Raw genomic sequence first — 19,521 nt, forward strand, 5'->3', positions numbered from 1 at the left:
ATTATTTCCGCAACGACAATATTTCTTAAACAGTGTTTTTGAAAATGTATGTTTTTACTAAGCTTGTATGCACAACCACCGTGATATATAAAACTGGTTTTCCACTTGTCAGATACAGCAGGCCAACCTCACCATAGCACATTTCACTGACTTTGACTTATTAAAGTGTGAAGTATGTTTAAAATGTTGCTTAAAATACGCTTATTTGAAAGAAAAGTCCTCTATTCAAGACCACGCAGCTGATTTCTTTAAAAGACAGGAACATGGGCAGGATGTTTATACAGCAAAATGTAAACATTTTCCCTGGCCTTCTTTAAATAAAAAATCAAGCAAAAAGCCCCGCTAGATCAGCTCATACTCAATCTGATGCATTATGTCCGTTTTAGACAGCTCCTTGTGTATGGATAGGACTCTTCAACGTAAATGCAGAAAGGGATTTCAATCATGTATAATTATTATGTTCACACAGGAGAACTGAGGGGAAGAGCGCTCTGAGCCTAGCCGAACACTGAGCACTGAAACTCGGCTGAGGACTTTAGATCGACGCCCACCAAACACTCTCTCCTCAGAATGGTGCTCGAATCAAGGTAAGTCTCTTTCAACTTTTGTCAGTTAAAACAAGACAGCGATATGGCTGCGGGACTTCTTCTCAATTTAGTTCCAATCAAGATTTACTAGACCTGTTGTGCAGTTAGAAGTGCGAATTAGATAGGACGCCATATGATGGTCTCATTAGTCATTTCGACAGGTAGCCTAGTGGTTAGAGCGTTGGACTTGTTGAAAGGTTGCAAGATCGAATCCCGGAGCTGACAAGGTAAAAATCTTGTTCTAACCCTGAACCAGCCACTGAACCTAGGCGTCATTGAAAATACGTTTTTTTTCTTAACTGACTTGCCTATTTAAATAAAGATACAATTTGATTGTAATGTGGTGGGCAGCCTAACCAGACTATAGTGTCACAGAAAAATAGTATGAGTTCATCTGAGTTACAAAGTTAAGCGATGTAGCACATAGGTCTACTTTATTTTCCTTTTTGAAAAGTTCGAAGCGCATTCCTTATTAACAAAGAACTGTCTTAGGCTCATCATTTTCAGGCTTATCGTTTGGAAAATTAGAATAAGAAAATAAGTAATTAGGCTACATTTAGAAAATGTATTGTTTTTGAGCAGCACTTTTTACATTAGGTCTTCAAGCGCTTCATTGCACCTCTTCCACCATTCTAAATGTAACCAGTTTCTAGTTATTAATTTAAGCCTTGAACCGCTAGGATATATGTATGTGTGTAGTGGAGAGCCGCCGGTCCATAGACTAAATCTGTTGACAGTAGACTGTTCATTGTTCCCCGGAGAGCGCACAAGCCCTCAGCCCCTCAGCCCCCCAACCCTCACTCAGGCGCTCCTGGTGCGCGGGTTCACTCTCCGGGCTGGCTCGCGGTGGTTCTGCTGTTTTGGTTTGCCGGGTTGTTAGACAATTTTATTATATGCTTTTGCAATCTTGTAATTAATGCCCATATTGGATATGCAACAACGCAAATCAGTCACAGATACTTTGTCAAATTGTAAATACAAAATATAATACATTTTGGGTGTCATAAAAGTAGTCTATACTGGCTACTGTTTTTTCTTGACTAAGATTTTGTATGTCTTTGGAATTATATTCTACAAATAAATGTAGTGGTCCTACAAATATGCGTCTACAGGAGGATATTGTAGGCTATTTAGGCCTACTCATTTTTATCAAACTTCGAAAACTAAGGCCACATCAAAATGACATGATTTATTTATTAAACCGCAAGATGATGTTCTGAAGCTGTATAGACCTACATGTATTTGAAGGACAGCCTGTGTTGCAACAAAACCCCGTAAATGCCGTTGTTGGCTTGGCTCCTTTGTGACGTTTTTGCCAAAGGGTAAAGCAAATAAGAAAATATACAAATCTCCGTTGTCAACTACACGGGGCATGCGAGAGGTACAATGGTGGGATTTGCTGTTGCGGCTGAGTTTGAAACCTAAGTAAAGAAATGTATATAGGTAGTAGTATTGTTTTAACCGGTCCCTACACAGGGCGCTCGCTTGGAATGAGGCCCACGCATTTATCAGGGGAGCGGACCACCCAGCGCGCAGAGAGAGGGGGCAGGCGCGCTTGCATTCTCTCTTTCCCCCTGCATTTAATTACGTTGATGACTTCATTCCGAGAATCACGCCTTGTTTCAACACGTCGTGCCCGTCCCCACGCCGAATGGCCCTCTCATACACTTTAACCCCGCCACTCGTCTTTGACATGCACTTTGAAAAACTAATGTCCACGGCTAATTGATCCCTAAATGTTTACCCAAACTAGTGGGACGCGAGTTGCTCCATTGATCTTTGAAGTGGGACGCGCCGATGACTGGCGAGTTGTTAAACCCCTCCGCAAAAAGCTGTTGACAGCTACGAATAATTATTAATGGTCCCTCTGGACTCTCAGTTGATATTATAGACGATTTTCCGTCAGTCAAATTATTGTTACTGCGTGGTTTTAAACGAGTTATGGTTAAGTTATGGTGTCCTCTAAATTCTATTGATTTATTTACATAGTGCATTGCATAATTAACATTGGCTGAAGTCACATTGCCCATATTTATCTTCTATGGAATATATGTTTCTTAGTTAACATGCTTTACCGCCTTACCCATGTTAGGCAGCCTAAATCTTACATGGACATATTGAGGAAAGGGTTAACTCCAATGGTATAAATTTACTCTGGTAATGTCACTGTTGCAGGATTGTGTTTGTCGTCATTTTACGGCAATCCGAGGTCACCACTTCCCACTTGCCCCTCCTAGTTTATTTCATGTACTTTTTCCATGACGTCCTCGAATGAAATATTTGACAGCGTTGCATCCTCAGGAATGTTCGACCACTTAGGTGGAGGAATTCCACATCATTCGGCCAGCCCAGCAGTATGCGTTTTTGTCTCAACAGAAAGCCTCTCCAAATGGTCTTATTGTTATCCAATCGACGAAATTTGACCCAAAGTCCTATTTTCTTTTTTTCTTTTACATGGACGTAATGATGCATTATATTGTTGAGAGTGGTATTGAGTTTTTGTCTGTATGTTGAAATGACCATGAATATAGATTAGATACATTAGATATCCCCTTTGCAACAGTTCTCAGCGAAGACGAGGATATACCATCCCAAGATCGTCTTTCCCCGTCTTGTAAGCATACACCTACCCAAACACACATTTAAACACATGGCCTTTATTTGAGCAACTTTTGTTGTACAACTACAGCACTCTGTGCCTGGACATTTCAATCAACGGTGATAGGCACACTGCTGAAGCTGTGCACCATACAGTGATACACTCGGAGTCTATTTATCTTGCAGTCACTGCGAGGGAGATTGTAATTCAGCCTAAACCTTGAATTAGCCTACTTACTTTATATCATATAGCCTATCATAGCTTGTCCAAGACTCACCCAGTTATACATTAGAACTGCTACTGTCTTTAGTTAATGTGACTGTGAGGTGATTCCTCGACAATGCTATAAGAGAGAAACCTCAGCATGTCACATACTGTTTTACCCAACACATCCATTGAATGCCAAATCTGATAAAAAATATTTTTAGATATAAAGATGATTTATTTAAACTTTATTTTTAGTTTTTTTTGCAGCTGCCATAACCATTCAGAAAACTTGGTGATGGGAAAACGAGACTCCAGAACATAAATTAATTGTTTTTGATCAAGGGGTCATTTAAAAAAAACTGTATAGGCTACTGGACTTTTAACAAACTACTGTTGTAATTAGTCTTATAGGCCATTTGGGAATATATAATTGATAAACAAAATTAGTCCTGAGTTTGTTTAGAAACTGAAATGACGGTCTCGACACTGAGAAATCAGTGTGTTACCCGCTTCAGTGTTGGAGTGGAGACGGGGAGGGTCACCAAAAGGCTGCAGCAGAGTTGTTTGGAGAGCTTTGTGATGGATTGATCGATCAAATGTATAACTTCACCTTAGAGCCGCTAGTTCATTGGACCTGGATGCACTTGAAGTCGCTTCTTTGCACGCCTCAGGATTTTAGAAGAGAACCTTGAGTGCATGATTTGGAATTATGCTTTGTTTACTTAGTAAAGCATTTTCTAAAAGTCAAGAGATTCATTTGTTTTGATCCTAAATATAGGATAATGCTTCAAAAGAATATTAGTGTATAGTTGTGCCATGCCTAAATATTATTCAATGATTTACTGCAGAAAATCAATTACGCTTTGCAATTCTGTTCTTTCTCTTATTTGACCCATTTCTGAGCTATGGGCTCTTGCATCTTGGTCAATTAACCAACGTGATCACACAAAATAACCTAATGTAACGCCCATAATGCTAGTACTATGCAAATGTCATTACAGTGCCTTCAGAAAGTATTCACTCCCCTTGACTTTTTCCACATTTTGTTGTTGCATCAATTTTAATCTAACTTTGTCATTGTAATTTTTTGTCAACAATCTACACAAAATACTCTGTCAAAGTGGAAGAAAAATTCTAACATTTGTAAAAAAAATAATATATATATTAAAAATAAAAATAAAAATATATATATAATTTTGGACACCTACTCATTAAAGTTTATTTAAATTTAAAAAAAATTCTACATTGTAGAGTAATAGTGAAGCCATCAAAACTATGAAATAATACATATGGAATCATGTAATAACCCAATAACTGTTAAACAAATCAAAATATATTTTAGATTCTTCAAAGTAGCCAACCTTTGCCTTGATGACAGCTTTGCACACTCTTGGCATTCTCTCAAACAGCTTTACCTGGAATGCTTTTTCAACAGTCTTGAAGGAGTTCCCACATATGCTGAGCACTTGTTGGCTGCTTTTTTTTTATTTTCTGCGGTCCAACTCATCCCAAACCATCTCAATTGGGTTGAGGTTGGGTGATTGTGAAGGCCAGGTCATCTGATGCAGCACTCCATCACTCTCCTTTAGTGGTGGTTTCTTTTCAGCAATTCGACCATGAAGGCCTGATTCACGCAGTCTCCTCTGAAGTTGATGTTGATGTTGAGATGTCTGCTACCTGAACTCTGTGAATCATTTATTTGGGCTGCAATCTGAGGTGCTGTTAACTCTTCTTTTCCTTTGGCGGTCCTTGTGAGAGCCAGTTTCATCATAACGCTTGATGGTTTTTGCGTCTGCACTTGAAGAAACTTTCAAAGTTCTTGAAATGTTCCAAATTGACTGCCCTGCATGTCTTAAAGTAATGATGGTGTGTAATTTCTCTTTGCTTATTTGAGCTGTTCTTGCCATAATATGGACTTGGTCTTTTACCAAATAGGGCTATCTTCTGTATACCATCCCTACCTTGTCACAACACAACTGATTGGCTCAAACGCATTAAGAAGGAACAACATTCCACAAATTAACTTTTAACAAGGCACACCTGTTAATTGAAATGCATTCCAGGTGACTACCTCATGAAGCTGGTTGAGAGAATGCCAAGAGTGTGCAAAGTTGTCATCAAGGCAAAGGGTGGCTACTTTGAAGAGTCTCTATTTGAATCTATTTGTTACTACATGATTCCATATGTGTTATTTCATAGTTTTGATGTCTTCACTATTATTCTACAATATAAAAATAAAGAAAAACCCTTGAATGAATAGGTGTGTCTAAACTTTTACTATTATTCAACAATGTAGAAAATAGTCAAAATAAAGAAAAACCCTATATCAAAACTGTAACTTTGCCACTCAGGAACATTCACTGTCTTGGTAAGCAACTCCAGTGTAGATTTGTGTTTTAGGTTATTGTCCTATGCTTAGCTCCATTCCGTTTCTTTTGTTATACTGAAAAACTGCCCAGTCCCTTAATGATGACAACCATACCCATAACATGATTCTGCCACCACTATGCTTGCAAATATGGAGAGTGGTACTCAGTGTTGTATTAGATTTTCCCTAAACATAACACTGTATTCTGAACATAAAGTTAATTGCTTTGCCACAGGTTTTGCAGTATTAGTTTAGTGCCATGTTGCAAACAGGATGCATGTTTTGGAATATTTCTATTCTGTACAGGCTTCCTTCTTTTCACTCTGTCATTTAGGTTAGTATTGTGGAGTAACTACAATGTTGTTGATCCATCCTCAGTTTTCTGCTGTCAGAGCCATACAACTCTAACTGTTTTAAAGTCACCATTGGCCTCATGGTGAAATCCCTGAGCGGTTTCCTTCCTCTCCGCCAACTGAGTTAGGAAGAACACCTGTGTCTTTGTAGTGACTGGGTGTATTAATACACCATCCAACATGTAATTACTAACTTCACCATGTTTTTTACCCATATACCAATAGGTGCCCTTTTTTGTAAGTCATTGGAAAACCTCCCTGGTCTTTGTAGTTGAATCTGTGTTTGAAATTCACTGCTTGTCTAAGGGACCTTATAGATAATTCTGTCTGTGGGGTGCAGCGATGAGGTAGTCAAAATGTTGTTACACACTATTATTGCACACAGAGTCCATGCAGCTTATTAAGCACATGTTTACTGATGAACTTATTTACTCTTGCCATAACAAAGGGGTTGAATACTTATTGACTCAAGACAATTCAGCTTTTCATGTTTAGTTAATTTCCAAAAAGTTCCAAAACATAATTCCACTTTGATGTTATGGGGTATTGTGTGTGTGTAGGCCAGTAACAAACAAAACACATCTATATTGAATGCATGTTACATTCAGGCTGTAACGTAACAAAATGTGGAAAAAGGGAAGGCATGTGAATTCTTTCTGAAGGCAACGCTAAATATAGATATACCACTCTCAAAAATGTTCTGAGTAAATAAAGGTTATTAAATGAATACAGTATCTCAATTTGAACAACAATGGAAAGAATAGTTTGGTAAAATTGTATTCTGAAATCCTGAAACCAACATATTATATCTTACAAGATATAATACACATATTTGTAATATTTATAACAAACACATATTGTGCATGTTATGTAACTCAGGGCGTCTGGTGAGAATGCCAAGGCAAATACATGTTTTAAACCTGGCTATCCATATTGTCAAAATATGTAAGCCTATGGGTATATATACTTTTGTCCTATTTTTACATTTGATATATTTCTTAAGAAGTAGTTAAAGGGAAACATGGTAGCAAAGAGAGGAAAAAGATGCACATAACGGTATTACCTGACTGAGCGCATATGTAGCCTAACTACGCATCCCGTGTACAATGTCAGTAGGATACGTGGAGGGTACATATAACATGCCCATTATGTTGCTGTAATGCACTGTATGGAAAACAGTTCAACAATTGAAAATGTTGTCTTTGTTCCCAGCACATGCCTTTTAAAACAATCATTATACAATGCATCATTTGGCCAAGGCCTATAAGTATTTCGTTTTTTAAGAACGAGTGCAGATATCTTGATACATTACAATAAAAATACTCTTTCAGACTTTCCGTGCCCACATGTGTAGCCTATTTGTTAATGTACCATTTGAAATCCAACAACGAAATCAGCAAAGGTATGCATAATTTGTTTTTTTCCCCTTTTGTTTTATGACTAGCCAAATTTAAGAAAATCGTTGTAATATCAACAACAATTTGTCATTTCAGTAATATTCTGATCTACTTTAATGGACAATAAAAAATATACATATGAATGTAAAGTTGAATTTTAAGCAATTTTGGGGGACATTTCACCTGTCATTGTCCCAATAACACAATGTTGATTCCCTTTTACACTCTTGGCTATTTTCAGAACAATGCATCATCAGTATATACATTACTACAGATTTCAATTTCCAATGGTCTGAAACTAGATATCTCTGTCTCATGCGTCGCTTAGGCCATCTAGCGTTGTCGTTTTAATTGAAAACAGTATGATGTCGAGGTGTGTGCACCCCCCTCATCACTTTCTCTGGCGCGGTAGGTGGCCGTGTATATTTTTGTTCAAGTGGTGTTTATGTGAATGAGAAAGGACTGGATTGCTAGCAGACCGCTGATTGCGCTCATTGGGCCGCTACATTGATCTGAACGGTATAGTTGAGGGGCCCCACCCTTTCATGCAATCAACAGAACTATAGAATCGCGTTCTACGACTTTTTAATTTACTTGGCAAGATCTCGCTGCTGGACCTCCAAGGCGCGCGCCGGTGTGCGTAAAGGCGAGGGAGAGGGGAGTCCTTTTGGCGCTGTAACTCCAGTGTCCCACGATACCGAGGACACTACCCACGGTATATAGGCTAAAACAGGACGCGCACACATCTACCATGAAGAAAACGAATTCACCATATCCCACTGGGCACAAACTGGTTGAGTCAACTTTGTTTCAAAGTCATTTGTCAACATATTGTGACGTTGAATCGACCTGGAAAATACATTGGATTTGCAAAAAGTCATGAACATAAACAGTTGATTTGAGAGTGAAATTTCAACCACATAATTCAAATCAACTTTATGTCACATGCGCTGAATACAAGAAGGGTAGACCTTACCGTGAAATGCTTACTTACAAGCCCTTAACCAACAGTGCAGTTCAACAAGAGTTAAACAAATATTTACCAAATAAACTAAAATAAAAACGAATAAAAAGTAACACAATAACAATAACGAGGCTATATACAGGGGGTAGCGGGTTACCATAATTGTCATCATGGTAACCAATTTTCAACATAGACAAACCTTGTATAAAATATGTTGAATTTGTACCTTTTGAAACAACATCAGATCTTGAACATTATATCTACTATCAGAAAAAAATAAACAATAGGTTGGGCAGCACCTCCTACAGGTGAGTTGATCTGTCTACAGCTATCTATTAGATCTCCCATCCAGTGTTTTAACCAAGCCCAGCTTAGCTTTGATATTTTCCACTGACTACTACCAATGTGCTATAGTGATAATGACTATTGAGATATATCTTAACTAAATATATAAACTGTTGCTATTGAAGTCATTCTGAAGGGTAATTAGAGCAAATGAAATGTAACCATACTCTTATAAGTCTTACATCATCAATGAGACTATTTAGGCCTATATAGCATTTGTGAAGTCATCAACAGCTATTGTTTCAATTCAACACAGGGTTCAACTAAAAATAGACAATACATAGGCCTAGGATTTCAAGCTTTGGTTGATGTCAAATTTAATCTTGAAGTTAATAATGAATATGTTGGATTCACTTCTCCATTTCAACCAAAAAACTAAGTTAAAGAATAGAACCAAATCAAACTGTTTTAAAGTGCATTTTAACTTTGATTAGATTTAGTCCTATTCTTTAACTTAGATTTTTGGTAGAGATGGAGTCATGAATCCAACATATCAATCATTAATTTGTAAACAAACTGAAATTAGTCAGACTAAGTCAGTGGCACAAAATATACATCTCCTTCAAATGTTGACATTTGGTTGTGTTGACAACCAAACACAATTCAATATCACTTTTACCATACAGTAAATAGCATATTAACTTGTTAACAAATATATGTTGAATTCACATCTCCAACTAAACCAAAAATAAAGTGAAAGAATATGATTAAGCCAGTGGCTCAGTTGAAACTATCCCAGCATTAGATATGTCTCCTATAAATGTTGATATTTGGTTGCTTGCCAACCTAACACAATTCAATATGACTTGTGTAATACAGTAAATAGCCTAAAATGAAGGCCATTTTACAAACTAATGTAACAGTTTTTTTCAACCTTAAAATGAGTAACAGATCCATGGTCTCATTTTGAGGTTAATTTAACTATAAAAGTCTCATTATGGAATCATAGAAAGTGTGCATGTTCATAGCATGTTCAAGATCCCAGGTCTGTGGAGAACTTCACAATATAAATATCTGCAAAATCTCAAACAGCATTGATCACTTGCACTATGTACTTTTAATGTAATACAAATACAATCCAGGTCATTTGGTTGTGCTATTAGATGAAGCACATTGATAATGATTGAAGCAGTTGTATAAATACAAAAAAGCTGACATTGTATTCCCATTTGAAGTGTTGTGCTTTTAAGTGGTTGAAAGTGCAGTGATAACACATGGAGAGCTTGGGACTATAAGGTTCTATCTGCATTTTTGTCTAAATGTAATTATTGTCATAGCCTTGTTCAATGTTCTCTACCTGTATAGTACTCTAAATACCCCAATTCATGTTGTAAGTTCAAAAGAATACTAGATAAAAAAATTGCTGACACCATTCAAACCAATGAGGTTTCAGAACTTTAAAGGCAATTATCTATCTCTGAGTCACATTACTGAACATATAACCTTATAGCCCCAAACTCTTGACATTTAGATGACAACTAAATAAAAAATCATACATTGTTTTGCCATTTAGAATTTGGTTGTGCTTTTAGATAGATGAAAGCATAGTGATAAGACATTGGGAAATCAACAAACTTCTGTCTTTTTGAGTGGGCAAATAAAGGTTGGAATCTCATTGATCAACATCTCAACGATACATTACCCACATTTCCACTTTGAAATAACGTGGTGTGGAGGGTGGGATGTTTCAGGCCATTCCAGCTTTCTGTTAATTCCATAGCATTATCTTAGTGAAGTTGTCGGTGATAAAGGTATTCAGATATCGTTGCTGATACGCTTGCCGTTTAGCCTATGAGCAGGACCTATTTTATTTGCAATGCATCCCACAGTAAGATGTTACTGGTTCATCCAGATGGGGATTGGTTGATAGAAGGCCCTACACCTTTTTCTGATTTAGAATTAGGGAGCCAATAAGCACATGGCACACAACAGACCCTTTCAGTTCAATGGTCAGTTTCCGCTCTTGGGCACATATTCATCTGGTATCTGACACACTTCAGTCATATTCCTATCACCTCGCCTTGCTCTCCATCTCTTTGTTTAGAAGGCTTAACATGCAAAAAGAGTCCAAGACGAGGATTCTCCATGGTGGCCTACTACAGCGTGTGACATGTCCATTGATCATTCATGTCTCGAACTAAAACAGGAATCTCATGTTGCACTGCGTTGTGTGTGTTCGGTGTGTGGGCAAATTCTCCTATTGAAAAATCTTGCATTTACAGATTTATATGAAAGCTCTATTTGTCAATTTATTTGAACCATTGAATGAGGCTACTGACATGAATTATAATTAACTTGGAATAATGGGCCTTTAATTAACTGATCAGTAAATGCAAGTGATTGTTTTTATGATCAGACGCATGAAATGGAGAATGTGTGACCCGTTTTAGAAGTCAAAATGTAATTGAAACTGCATTATTCGAGAGATGGAAAATACATTCATTCAATATTTGTAGGCCTTATATTCTGTAGGCATGATTATTTGTTGTTGTTTATTGAGAAACATTGGATTTTGGATTTCGTTTTGGACTCTCGTTCGCCCTCATGCGCTGTTCAGTGCTGACATTTCCCTTATCAAGGTATATTTCGCAGTTTCAGCTGCATTCACCTGAAGTGTCTCTTAGAAAGCTACCTATTTATAATGCAAGGTCACATTACATCTTATCAAACATACAATAATTCCCATTCATTGCAGGTTAACCTGCATGATAATGAAAAGTTCATAATCTTATTATTATTCTTTTTTTTATAGCTGGTTAACATTATTTGTTTGTTCTGCACGACATTGATAGCTAATCATGTTAACTGTATTTGTTTATAGCCTATGTTTTGTGTGAGTGAGTTAGGTAGGCCTATTCGTATGATTATCAATATGAGAGAGAATATTAGCCGGCTTTCGATTAATTATCACCCAGAAACCAAAACCAAAACAAGAACTCTTACATTTAAAAATAGGCTACATGAATATATACCACCCTATGCGTTCTCTACATAGCCCCTGGAACTCAGTCGCACAGTTTGTTTATATCCATAATGTTTTGGTTCATTTGAAACTGGCAATTTATTTCCTTTTTATGGTTGTTAAACTACAATAGACTCTGTATTGTTATCCTTAAATATAGGGAACCCGCAAACCTCAAATACACGAGATGAGTCATTTTGTGCGCGCAGCGATGGTGCTGTGTCAGAACACGGAGCTTCCCAGGAAAGCTTGGCGCTCCAACCAAACAACAACACTCACCCAACCGTCCCTGAGGTATTGTCAATCCGAAAGCCGCTCCACTTATTCCTCTCAATAGGCTTCAACTGCGTATTCTATTCGTAACATAGTCCTCATGTTCTCTGAACTTTGAATCATTTTTGACAGGCGTATTTTCAGAGGGAAATACGGCTTTCAGCGATAAAAAATATGAATAAAGGCATATGTAAAATTCCTTCTGTCTTATTTTGTGATCACACAAGCTCGGTTTCACTACCACAACATTATTTGACATGACTGAAGGACACGAGTTTTGAAGAGTTGGCAGTTCCAGAATTTTTACGAACTCAAAACTGTCCAAATGTGGTCATTGCGAGAAGGAAAATGTTCCAACATTTCAAATATCTGCGATTGACGTTTTAGCAAAAGCATGTTTATAGGACGAAAGAAGACAAACAACAAATATGTATTTATCATAAGGAAGTAGATGGTCACTAAAACAACAATTTAGTCCTTATTCTTTTTTAATTTGAGACTTTTTGAGGCTCATTATGATAAACAAAAAGAAAAACACCAGAAACGTTTCATTTTTGTGATTGTGGATTTTGTTTCCATTGTGGCAGGGTATATATTATTGGCACTTATTTTCAAGTGCTTTTGTCAACTCTTGTTTATCTCCAGTTTCTCGATCCGTAAACTATACCTGAATATAGTCGCTCAAGTAATTAAATTACAATATTGATGTTTAAAATTTTTCATATTTTTTCAAATGTTTATTTTCTACTTATGTCTGCCTTACAATATTGCCAAGTCAGGACAGTAGCTGCATGCTTTAATCAAGATCGTTTAACAGTGAGACATCTGACAATCATTTTCAGCACACTATTATTAACTTAGTGTGCCATTCCTAGAGCTAAATAGCTCTGAAACAAACCAGAGTGCTGCCTAATGTCTGATTACCTCTCAGCTATAACCCCCTATTGATGCCCATGTTTTCAACCAGAGCTGCATCTCTTCTGACTCATCCACTATAACAGACCATTTTGATCATTTAAAATCAGTCTAAAAGCACATCAAGTCATTGAACTAAATTATAATAATCCTCAATAGCCCTCAAGCTACTGTAATAGACACCTTTCTTTAATGTCTTTGATGAACCACAGAACAGTTCGACTGTATGAAACGACACTGGGATTTATCAAGCGTCCCTTATCCTATACTAGTTCATTTAAATGAAAGCAAATTATACAACCTAACTCCTGATAAAAGCTTGAAATTAAATGGACTTTCAATACATTTGAAATATGGATTGAATTTCAATAGACCTACTCAATGATCAGGTGTTCCTTTTCATTTTTCCCATACGGTCATGTTATTGTTTCTTTTAATAATTCACAACCCTGCTTCTTATCATATCTATATCATGTACAGTTTAATGAAAGTTTGCTCATATAACCAACACAACTCTTCTTTTTCCCATTTCAGCCCTCTGTGAGGGAGAGAAGGTCTTCCAGTGATGGCAACAGTTCCTATGACAACCAGACCTCCACCGGGGGATTGCGTCTGTCAGACAGTGCTAATGATAATTGAGAGGTACGGATCGAAAAGATTGAGTATGGCTGTAATCTCTCCTCCAGCGGAAAACCAGAGAAACCGCTATGAGATGACCATGTTCCCCTCTCACCACCGCCCTGCTTAGTCCTGCACTGTTCTACACTGCATGCTTCTACTCTGCTCTATACTATATTGCTGCTGGAGGCCTCCCAGCCTGCCCCACACAGGGCAGAGAGTGAATGGGTAATGTCACTGTGTGTGCGCAACCTCCTTTGGTGTCCCCCTTCCCTCAGCCTCACACACAACACAGGGCCAGTCCAGGGCAGTTTGTTACAGATGCCAGGGAATATATCAACAGGGAGAACTCAACCAGAAGAAATGGTCAGAGTAGGACATAACAGAGAGAGGGAGGGAAGTCAGGCCACAGCCAGCTCTGATACAGGTTAGTTACAGAGGCTTTGATAGTTGCTGATGGGACTTTGATTGGAGCGTAAGCATGTTTATATGCATGTTCACTCACAGCCCACCATCTCTCTCTCTCCCATTCTGAAGGGGGATTTTCCTGTGGCGAGCCGCTTTGGAAAAAGCAATCAAGAATTTCCAAACAGTGCACAACAATAGGAGACGTCGTTCTGCAATGCAAGTTCCAAATCCAAGTCAGTCCCTTACGGTGTTCCTCTGAAACGGTCCCCGGCTATATTTAATCCGCCCTGAGAGCAGAACCCACCTACATACAAACCACAAATTGAAACTATGGGGAGGTGGTTTGTGGGGTGTGGGCTAAGTGGGGATGGTAATTGCCTATTGAGAAGCTTAGGCCTCGCTATTCTGCCATAAACAGGCTTGGCAGCCCACAACATGATACCCCTGCCTCCACTCCACTGTTTGAGTTGGGGAGCAGATCCTCCTTGTCTGTGGGAACCCATAGCCCAGCAGTGGTCGGAATCAGTCAGGAATGCTTTGGAATGGTAACACAGCGGAAGGCTAGGGTGGGGAAAAAGGCCAAGAGAATTTCCTGAACAGAGGGGGGTCCCAGCGAAGCATCACACTTCACTGGCATCATGTGACGGGGATCCCGCCAGGCCTGAGCCCATGATCCCGATTGAAGGAGAGGGATGTGGTAGGGGAGAGGAGAGGAGGGTGAAGCTGGAACAGAAGAGAGGTGGATACGCAAGAAAGACAGAGGGTGAGGTGAGAGGGAAGCATTGGGATGAGAGAGGGATGAGGTTGGAGGCAGAAAAGGGGAGTCAGGGGGAGAGGCACATTCTGCTAAAACATACATCTTTATTTTCCCCTGAGTGAAGTAATGCAGTCTGGACTGGCTGGATGGCTGGGTGTGGATGAGTGTCTGAGTGTGTTATACCACGACTTGCATGAAGAGGACTTCCCAGTCTCTAATTTCTGCCCACAACAAAGTGCCTTCCACTGTATCTGTGAGGAATAAACAGTATATACTGTCAAGGTCTCCAGAGAGGTCACTGAGACCACGTGGAAGACTGGGAGTTCTTAGACCACTGCTACTGAAAACCTGCAAGAATCTGTGCAGCAGTGTGGGGTATCATAAATACATTCTAAAAGACTGTACCTTCTCACCACAGCAAAGACAATGTAGTGAATACTTTTGCCACAGCACAGGCATGTCAGAATGATTCTGAGTATATCCAGTTAACTGAAGGTCTGAAATATAACTTTGCTTAGTAACACGTGATACTAAGCAACACCCTGCAACGGTAACAGTGATGAATACTTTGGTTGAGAGCAGTAGACCAGACGGTGTTGAAAAGTGTGAAGCAGACAGGATTTGCGGCTGAAATTGGACAGTACAAGTATATCTGTCAGTGTGTGTGTGTGTGTTTGTCCAGACCTATGAATCGGTGTGTGTGTATCCAGACTGGCGTGGACAGCCAGTCCCTGCTCCCTGGGGCTTGTGTAAATGTCGTGAGGATCTCAGGAGGAATCTTTCCCCTCCAGTCGTCAAAGGGCTTTTTATTTCCACCTGCTCCCGGCCTCTTTCCGTTGGTCTGCTCTATAACAATGGTGCTGGAAAGGCAGCAGAGTGCAGAGTGACAGCACAGAGATTGATGCTAGATTGTGTTTGGCCCTTTTTCAGAGAGAGGCCTTTGAAGGGAAGTTGCCCCCCCCCCCCCCACCAACACTACAACCCCTCCACTACCATCTCCACCTCCTCTCCCTCTAACACTGGGCTTAGCAGAGGGCAAAGTGCTGATCAGGCCTTTCTCCCAGATCCCTTTTTTACAAAAGTGCCAATTGCCCGAAAAGGCAACTTGGCAGGCGGTGGTAAACAGGCTTTTCACTACTCGTAAATCAATTCACCACTACATGAAACAGGATGAAGCTCATTTACACCACGCAGACGGTCGAACCCGAGCCCAGAGACGCCTTACCTCGCCTCCGGCTGCTCCCTCTCTCTCGGCAGGCCCCGGGGCTCTGGGCAGAAAAGAGATACATGCTCATCAGGACAGCATTCTTTCTGTTTCACCGAACAGTGGCCTGGCGAAGAGGGTGATCCATCACCTCAAATGTCAATTTTTTTCTAATGTTCTGTTTTCCTCTCTATCTCTCTGTAGGCTGGAGTGGGCAGGCGTGCGGGTTTGGCCACAGGAAGCCGTGAATTCCTCGGAGAACAGAGGGTGTCAGGGCCCAGAACACGACTTGGGGGGGACATACTGTACCTTGTAACGTCTCATAATCCTCCTACTTGACCCCTGACCCCGGCCTGTGTTTGTATCAGGTCATCGACGTGAGAAATCGCAATGAGTCACTCCAGCAGTGTGTTTACCTTCTGGAGTCACGCAAGGAAGGAAATTAGGCACGGTCTTCTAAAAGTGGCAAAGTGAGAGAGAATAGCAGCAGTATTAGAGCAGAGCCCTGATTTATCTCACTGTGACTGGCCTCTTGTACCGTTACACTGGGTTTATTTAACCTATTCACTACTGTAGGGAGACTAGCTACAGATCAGCCAAAACAGGGAGTAAGTCTACAATATAGCGTACTGTATGAAAATATAAGGTATGAGATTAATAGTGTAATTCTATTATTGAAGTCTGATTCGTAGTCTGATTCACACATTGAGTGAAATGATCCATGTACTGCAGTATGTGGGTACAGCTTGTTTTTGCTATCACTGTGTAATATGTTGCTAATAGTCCGAACATGTATTATTTTTGTCATAATTTTCTGCTGAGTGTGTTGCAGTCGTTCCAGTTTTTTGCTGTGCCCAATGAAATTAGGAGAGATGTAGTCATTTCCTTTCTGTCTCATGCAACAATCATAAATGGTATGTGTATGTGATTTTTCTGTGTAATAATAATTTATTGCAATACATTTCTGAGTCTCCCAGATACAGATTATATCTGGAAGATCCCTTGTAATACGCTTTAGAGGAGAAATCGCTGCATTCCCAAATACATTGTTTTTATCTTGAACTTGAAACTGGAGTGAGTATGGAACTGTGGCCAACGCCTGTGATTAAAATGTCCTGGCCTACCATCATGGTGTAGCCTTCCACACCGTGGGCTTGTGTGATTGCACAATTGTTGTTTTTGAGCATGTGCCCTTGTTAGTTTTACTCTGTAAATAAATATGTGCTCCGAGCTGACAATTCATCCTCCGTTACTTTCTTTCATCTTTATATTGGAGAGGAGAACATCATCACTGACCAGTGTCTCCACCTCTCTCTCTCTCTCTCACACACACACACACACACACACACACACACACACACACACACACACACACACACACACACACACACACACACACACACACACACACACACACACACACACACACACACACACACACACACACACACACACACACACACACACACACACACACACACACAATGAGAGAGTCAGCAGCTTTTAATTTGGACAGTCTTTCCTGAATTCTAAGGACTGTCAGGCGGTTTGATTGATAGTTGTGTTTATCACCATATTATTAAGTAATCAGGCTCACCACAGTTCATTATAATTAAAGACTTGGGAAAAGTGTTTATTTTTTTGAGTCCTGTAAAAAAACATAGTTTTGTGTTTTTTGTATGTGTGTGTGTGAGACAGTGTGTTTATATTTGTATTCTTTTCCACAGTGGACCTTAGTGACCAGGAGAATATGTGTGTCTGTCCAGCACTGAGTTTATGGCTACACTTGGGTCTCTGTGAGAGAAGACAAATGCAACCACGATGACATATTATATCCATACAGTAACAACATGGAATACTCCCCCATAATGGTAGCTCTTTATTTCACTTGTCATTTTAATCTTCTATCTTAGTAATCTTACAACTTACAACTTTATTTTCCCCAAGGGAATGTTTACAACATATTATATAGGGAAAAACCCTCCATATTCTGTGAGGCAGCAGCCTGGGTCTCTTGCTCTCACCCAGGTTGGCAGCCATTGCCTGTCCGGCTGGCCTGCGTCTGTCTGTATACCCCAGTGGTAAACACAGTGGTGCCACAGCGGACATGCTGAGTGTGTCCTGACTGGAGATAGTGAGAAAGCAGAGAGAGCACTGTGGCACTATTCAGGAGGTCCCTGCCAGGTTTCTCTTCTGGAGGCAGGGTTCATTTGATGAATGGCCATCCGGTAATGGGACATGTATTAGGACAAAATGGCTCTTTTAAAAGCCCCAGCTCATTCTGTTGCTATGGCCAATTTGATTCAGGAATCAGTCAAGTGGCAGATGTTTCATGTAGGATCGTCGGTGTAGGTGCAACACACTGCTTAAGCACGGCTACACATGGCTTTTAACGAGCCAATGAGAGAGGAGGGTGTTGAGGATGAACATCTGGGATAAGAGGGAAAGAATATTCTTGCTAATTCCAAAACACTATAATGAGTGATATATTGAAGTACCACAGGTGGGGAAGAGTGCAGGTGAGCAGGCAGACTAGGAGTTGAACTGTTTCATAAAAAGACATTGGTGATACGGAATTGTAGATAACATCATTAATGCATTCCCTCAGAAAAGTATTGGCCTTCTTTATGTACCGTATGTGTACTAAATAAAGTGAATCATTTACAGGTAATTACTCATTTGAACACAAATTATTGTTAATTTAAGTTTAGGTTTGTATTTTGTGAACTCCGAACAAGCAAAACAAAATAACAAAAAATATGTGAATAAGACAACATACATGCATATGTTTTAAAATACCACAACAGGCTTTTCCCAGGATGTGTGTGCGTGCAAAGTGTGTCTTTTTTTACGTGTCTAATTTAATGGAATTGCACATCAGTGGTCCCTGGCTTCCCCCTCGTTCTCTAGTATTTTTGTCTAACTGGGGGAAAGAGACACTTAGGGATCTGACGATAAATTCCCTGTCTTTCCGCAAATGTGTTTGGGCTATAAGATAAACATAGGCTGGAATAAATTCAACACGAATGAAACATTCTGGTGGTCCCATGTTTACATTAACTCTATTACCACTAGGACCTGTCTAAGGTATTGACCTTCTGCCCTCTCACACCAGTAGACATCTGCAGCCTATAGTCCCTAATACGTATCTTACTGAACGGAGTAGAACTACAAACCCTTCCCTCCTTTTAAACAGTATGAAGACTTGGCTGTGCATCCTGTTCCCACATTAATGCAGTGTGATGTACGATGATCATAAACGACCTGTGGCTGCAAACATCTCAGGACATGTGATCAGTGAGGGGTTGGATTCTACTACCTTGGTATAACTCCTTTTTTCGCAGTCCAAAAAGGTCACGGAAAGCACAGGAATTCAAACACACTTTAAACGTCTGCTTCTGGTGAATTTCTCCTCAGGAGAGGAGAACGTAGAGCGGATCAGTGTTTACACTGTAGTTATTTATTATGGCAGGATTTGGACATTTATTGGTTTTGTAGCGTGTAGGGGGAAAATAGAACCTGAACAAGGTCTATAGTGGAGACCTGAACTGTTTGCTCGTCTTG

The 19,521-nt window shown here is 39.6% G+C and overlaps 1 long non-coding RNA gene across 1 annotated transcript; it reads left to right on the top strand.

Annotated features, from left to right (window-relative positions):
• The first annotated feature begins 307 nt into the window (after positions 1 to 307).
• Positions 308 to 17,195, top strand: LOC139563155 (uncharacterized). The gene is made up of 3 exons (XR_011672499.1): positions 308 to 587; positions 13,505 to 13,612; positions 16,162 to 17,195. It is a non-coding gene; the product is annotated as an uncharacterized lncRNA (long non-coding RNA).
• The last annotated feature ends 2,326 nt before the right edge of the window (positions 17,196 to 19,521 follow it).

The sequence above is a fragment of the Salvelinus alpinus genome, chromosome 33 (genome assembly GCF_045679555.1).
Source record: "Salvelinus alpinus chromosome 33, SLU_Salpinus.1, whole genome shotgun sequence".
Lineage (NCBI taxonomy): Eukaryota > Metazoa > Chordata > Actinopteri > Salmoniformes > Salmonidae > Salvelinus > Salvelinus alpinus.